General features: G+C 43.3%; 1 pseudogene; it reads right to left on the minus strand.

The window, feature by feature from the left end:
• Positions 1–1,440: 1,440 nt before the first annotated feature.
• Positions 1,441–5,054, minus strand: LOC127973005 (uncharacterized; annotated as a pseudogene).
• Between the last annotated feature and the right edge of the window lie 1,401 nt (positions 5,055–6,455).

Raw genomic sequence — 6,455 nt, forward strand, 5'->3', positions numbered from 1 at the left:
GAATTATCACCCAGTGGGTCATTTAACCATGTATTACAATTTCTTTGGAAAGCTTTGGTCTTTAAAACACATAAAAATTAGTTTAAAACCCATAATATCCATATACCTAAAATGTGGAATTTAATGTATTACATTACAAATACCATTTTTGTCATGTAATTTGGAATCAGTAACAGTAAAAATACAGTTTGTAAGTAATATACCCAGCACTGCATTGATGATATTAAATAGTCATTCCTGTGATTCTGTAATAATATAGTCAAACTATTAAAACTGCCTTTGCTGTAGCCACTAAACTTGAACATGATTTTCAGCAGTGCTGGTCTGAAACAGAGTGTTTGCTTTGAGAGGCTTGGTGGACTTTAATGAATTAGTGAATTGTGTCTTGGCTGGGAATTGAAGGGCTGTGTGTTCAATCCACACAAAGGATGTGATGTTTCTCCATCAAGTCCTTTAGTAAACACTTAACACTGCAGGACTGCACCTACGTACATGAACTGTGAGCAGCTTTGGGTTTACGACTGTGAAAACATTAATTCAATTACAGAGGAACATTTTAGTTCAGTTATCAGTGTCCAGTGTGGTGATAATTATTGATACTGTATCTATACCTACTGTAACTTACGTTGATCTATTCAAATCAACAACAACAATCATTTTGTATTACACAAACACAAAACACAAAATTTTGCATTACAGTAATGAGAATGAAGGTTTATTGTTAAATTTTTATTTGTCAATTAAATTGGTGCCATATAAATGTTGGTGGTTTTGGGTTGGTTTATGTATTTTATTTTGGATAGATGACATTTAGACACCCAGATGAGTTTATTTTATGTTTGTTTTAGTGTTAGACAGAGTGTTTCACTTCTCGGTGAGAGAGTGACATGCTTGAGTGAGGTTCTATCTGTCACACACAAATGAACACACACACACACGCACACACACAGACATGTTTGTTTTTGTGAAAAGTGTGTTCAACCCATAGGCGTAATGGTTTTTATACTGTACAAACTGTATATTCTATGGCCCTACACCAACACCTACACCTAACCCTAACCCTCACAGGAAACTTTGTGCATTTTTACTTTCTCAAAAAAAAAAACTCATTCTCACATGGGTTATGTCCTCATACAGTAAGTCACCCTCTCCTTGTAATACCTGATGTGTCACAAAAACAAGAGCACACTCACATACACACACACACTCAAGCACACACACAAGCACACACACACACACACACACACACACACACTTGCTTGCGGTTGTCCATCGAATCCGATGATGACGTCCACTTCTGTCTTTTAACGGTGAGTTTTCTGATGGCTGAATAATCCGATCCTGGATCCACAGGTTCTATTGCAGGTGGGGCATATATACATGCTATCGGTGTTACTGGTATTTATGGGTGTGTTTCTCCTGAGCCTTCTTTGTTGTCCCTTACTTCCTTTCCTCCTCCAGTGCTTGGGTCCCATCTAGACACCGCTGCCACCAGGTGTTACGGTCAGCAGCCATGTTCTCCAAGTCCCCAGGTTTTATTTTGCACCTCTTAAGCACTGTTTTTATTTGGTCTTTAAAGCATTTCTTCTGGCCTCCAGCAGAGCGCTGGCCTAGTTGTAGCTGGCCATATAGCACTCTGCGGGGCAGACGATTGTAGGGCATTCTTATGACATGTCCCAGCCAGCGCAGTTGGTGCTGGGTGATTGTGGACTCAATACTCTTGCAGCCTGCTCTCCTCAGGATCTCAGTGTGAGGCTCTCTGTCACACCAAGTGATTCCCAGGATGCGCTGGAGACAGCAGATGTGGAAGTGTTCCAGGGACTTGATGTGGCGGCTGTAAGTAACCCATGTAGAGGAGGGTGGTGATGCAGACTGCTTGGTAGATGCATATTTTTGTGTTGAGATGAAGGTTCTTGTTCTGAAAAACCTGCCGCAGGAGTCTCCCAAAGGCAGCTGATGCTTATTTGATTCTGTTCTGGACCTCATTGTCAATGCTATTGTCTTCAGAGATAATACTCCTCAGGTATTTGAATGATGGCACAATTGATAGTTTTTCATGTGCAACATAGAAGATGGGTGGTGCGGGTGGGATGTTGGCACTCCACTGGCAGATTACCACTGTTTTGGCGGTGTTGATGGTCAGCCCCATCCTGCTATACACCCTCACTGCTGCATCTAGGACAGACTGGAGGTCTTGTGGAGAGTGAGATATGAGAGCGCAGTCATCTGCATACTGCAGCTCAAGTATCCTCACTCTGTGCAGTTTGGTGGTTGATTGCAGTCTCTTGATATTAAATAGGTTACCATCCAGCCTGTATGCTACTGTCACTCCACTGTTGTCTTGTATTTCCTTGTGGAGAAGCTGGGTGACACGAATGAGGAAGATGTTAAAAAGCACTGGTGCCAGTACACACCCCTACCTTACCCCTGTGCGCACAGGGACAGGGCTAGACTGTTGACCTCCTATTGTCACCCTAGCAGTCATTCCATCATGAAACTGATGGAGGATGTTGACAAACTTAGTGGGGCATCCAAACCGGAGGAGGACTTACCACAAGAGATCTCTCTGCACAGTGTCGAAGGCTTTGGAGAGGTCGACAAAAGCCATAAACTGGTCTTTATGTTGCTCCCTGCACTTTTCTTGAAGTTGCCGGGTTGTAAAGACCATATCGACTGTGCTCCTGTTCTTTCTAAACCCACACTGTGACTCGGGTAGCATAGACTCTGTGATGTTATTGATCAGTCTTTGTAACATCACCTTAGCCAGGACCTTGCCTGCAACAGCAAGAAGTGATATGCCCCTATGGTTGTCACAAATGGCCCTATCCCCTTTGCTCTTATATTACAATACTAGCATCTCTCCATTGCTGTGGGATGCTTTCTTCATCCCAGGCCTTGGTGATGTAATCATGTAGTGTTCTTGTGCCGAGATACCCTCCCTGTTTTAGCAGTTCTGCAGGAATATTGTCAGAGCCAGGAGACTTTCTTGAGGACCTTGGTCATGATCATGCGATGATCTGTCCAGCATTCTGCACCTCTCATGGCCCGGGTTATGAGAACGTCTCTGAGGTCACAACGTCTCACGATGACAGTATCAATCAGGTGCCAATGTTTGGAATGTGGATGCATCCATGATGTTTTGTATTTGGTCTTTTGCTGGAAGATGGTGTTGGTTATGGTCAGGTTGTGCTCAGAGCAGAGGGTAAGTAACCTCATGCCATTTGAGTTGGCCTGACCAATCCCATGCCTACCAAATACTCCTTTCCATATCCCACTGTTCTGCCCAACATGAGCATTGAAGTCTCCAAGCAGGAGGATCTTGTCGTTCTTGGGTATCTGGTGGAGAACCTCATCCAGTGTTTGGTAAAAAGAGTCTTTAGACTCACTGTCAGATGGTAGAGTTGGAGCATACACATTTAGAAGTGTGGCATAGCGGTTCTTCACCAGGGGGATATGGAGGGTCATCAGTCTTTCACTGATGCCCACAGGAGTTTCAGTGAGTCTTGGCAGTAGTGTGTTCTTAATTGCCAGTCCCACACCATGCAGATGTTGTCCACCTGTGGGATAGCCTTTCCAGTAGAAGGTGTAACCCATTCCCTCCTCTGTTAGAGACCCCTCATCAAGGAGCCTGGTTTCACTCAGGGCAGCAATGTCGATATCATAGCGGTGCAGCTCGGCTGCAACCAGTGCTGTTCTTCTATGGGGTCTTTCAGATCTGCCATAGGAGTCCAGGAGAGTTCTTATGTTCCATGTTTCCAGTTTAAGGTTGTAGGATTTGTTTCTTTTGTTCGACCGCAGAAGTGGAATGACCTGACAGTTGCGGTATCCTGTCCAGGTATGAGTTGAGTGGGCATTTTTTAGGCCACCTTTTCTACACCCTTCCTCAACTTGAGGTGAGCAGTGCGGTCCCTTAATAGGGCTGCTCAGTCGCACTGGGGTCTTGCGAGAACAGCTGCCACTCAACCCCGGCTGTTAGCGACCAATACCCTGTGCCGCTGACGTGCAGGGCTCTGACTAAGAGCTCCCAGGCTATTCAAACCTGCCCCCGGCGTCAGACTTCAACCAGATGTAGATCCAGGTAATATTCAACCCCCCAATTTTTAAAGTGCTTTAGGGGTTGCGCTCTCTCCAGTAGCACTATCTTCACCATGATGAGGTAGGTCTGTAGGTCTGGTAGCATGGGTAAGCCCAGGATGACCAGCTCCCCATCCTGGCTGCAGGAGGTTGCCGGTACCTAGCTCTGTTTAGGCCCACCTATTGCGCACCACCAGCACATTGCTTTTCTGTTGGGGTGTGCTCCCTTAGCCTTGCCTCGAGAGGCTTACCCACAAGGCAGTGGGGCTATTTACCCAAAGCTGGGGCAGTGGTTGACGGGCGTCAGGGCATGTCCACCCTGTGGTGGGCCTGCACACAACATCTCTGGGGCCCAATGCTGCTCCGAGATCCCCTGCAGTTCAGCATGGGACTGCGAGGTACCCAGTTACCATGTGTGGCCACGAAGAGGCACTGCAAGAGTCTTGGTGGTGGAGAGGCTGTGTACTGGCGGAAGGAGACTTACACACTCGGCTCCTCTTTTCACCCCTATAAGGGGGCTAGCCAGCGGCGGTAGCTAAAAAAGCAGAAAGTTGCAAGCAGCGTGCAGCATAAAGCATGCACTAACTACAAACACCTCCAACTCCACACTACTGCACTAGACGCTTCACACACACCCTGTGCCAGGAAAGCACACACACACACACACACTCAAGCACACACACACACACACACATGCACGCAGCAGAGAGTGCCAGCATGACCCTCGTGTGTGAGTGTGGTATATTAGCCAACTCTGAGAGGTCAGCGCTCCTCTCTTTTATAATTTCTGGATTTTTGCTTGAACTGAAGCTCATTTTGGATCTCTGATTGAATGGCCCGTTCTCACTGAAGTCTGGATCTAGGTAGTATTATTTTTGAATGCTGAAGACAGACGTCGCTACCTGAACTGGTGTTTTCAACGTTTTGATGATCTCATGAAGTTCAGGTTCCATTTTGAGACAGCGCTGACAGCTCATCATTGTAACGTATGCCATCAAATTACTTGTACAAACTAGTGTTGCATTGAGCAGTAGATAAAGTTAATAAAGTGAAAAACAAACAAACAAATCTGGTTCATTTGTCCTGTATTTTAGTTTCAGTGAAACACAGATTAAAATATTAAGCCTTATAGGGGTCCCTTAAAGGGACAGTTCACCCAAAAAGGAAAATTCTGTCATCATTTACTCATCCTTAAGCTGACAGTTACTGATAACCACTGAATTTCATAGTATTTCTTTTTTATACTACAAAAGTCAATGGCTACTGTCAGTTAGGTTTCTTTTGTGTTAAACAGAAGAAAGAATCTCATACACATTTGGAACGACGTGAAGGTGAGTAAATAAATGATTACCAAATTTTCATTTTTGGGTGAACTGTCCCTTAATGTTTAAAATGAACTCACATTCGGACGTTTCTTTTGAAAAGTTCATTCTAATTTATAAATTGAGTTTATTAGTTGACACCCAGTTAGAGTAAGGTCAATTTATCAGCACATGCTCATTTAAAATTTGTCATGATAACCGGCTGCGACAGGGTTTCCAATGATTTTCACAGGAGCTCCCTTCGAAGGTTTGAGTCCGCCATCTTGTTACGATGCCAGCGGTAACTTTCCCTGACGTCTTTGTCGAAGAGTGAAACATTCCTTCTAATTCTAGTTCAGATAATTCAGAAAGTTGAGATAATTTGGCTTTTTCAGCTGAGAATTTACACATTTTTGAATTAATACTTAGGCACTATACAACTGTTTATCGGTCATCTTTGGCAATATTGCATTATTTGTAAGGTCTCAGCAACGCTATAAAAAATGAAACTTCTCATTTTCCAGTTTACGAAAACTTTTGAGTTTCAAATACCAAAAAATCTATTTTCTTGAAACTACACAAAAATCCTTGTCAGACCAACAAAATTCAATCAATCACCATTATTTATATAGCGCTTTAAACAAAATACATTGTGTCAAAGCACTGAACAACATTCATTAGGAAAACGGTGTCTCAATAATGCAAAATGATAGTTAAGGCAGTTCATCATTGAATTCAGTGATGTCATCTCTGTTCAGTTTAAATAGTGTCTGTGCATTTATTTGCAATCAAGTCAATGATATCGCTGTAGATGAAGTGACCCCAACTAAGCAAGCCAGAGGCTTACTTACAAGCTAACACCATGTTTACCCCAAATTAACCCAAATGTTGCCCCAAATAGTCAAACACAGTTGTCTGAGCAAAGAATTTCATACTGTTGAAATTTTAAGACTTTGTGAGTTCCCAGCATGCATTGCAGCATGAATAAATTATGCAGTTACTGTTATAGCATTATTGTTTTGTTTTTTGCTGACTTAATTTCAACTTTTTTATTATTGTTTTATCATTATTGTTAGTTAC

The sequence above is a fragment of the Carassius gibelio genome, chromosome B15, assembly GCF_023724105.1.
Source record: "Carassius gibelio isolate Cgi1373 ecotype wild population from Czech Republic chromosome B15, carGib1.2-hapl.c, whole genome shotgun sequence".
Taxonomy (NCBI): Eukaryota; Metazoa; Chordata; class Actinopteri; order Cypriniformes; family Cyprinidae; genus Carassius; species Carassius gibelio.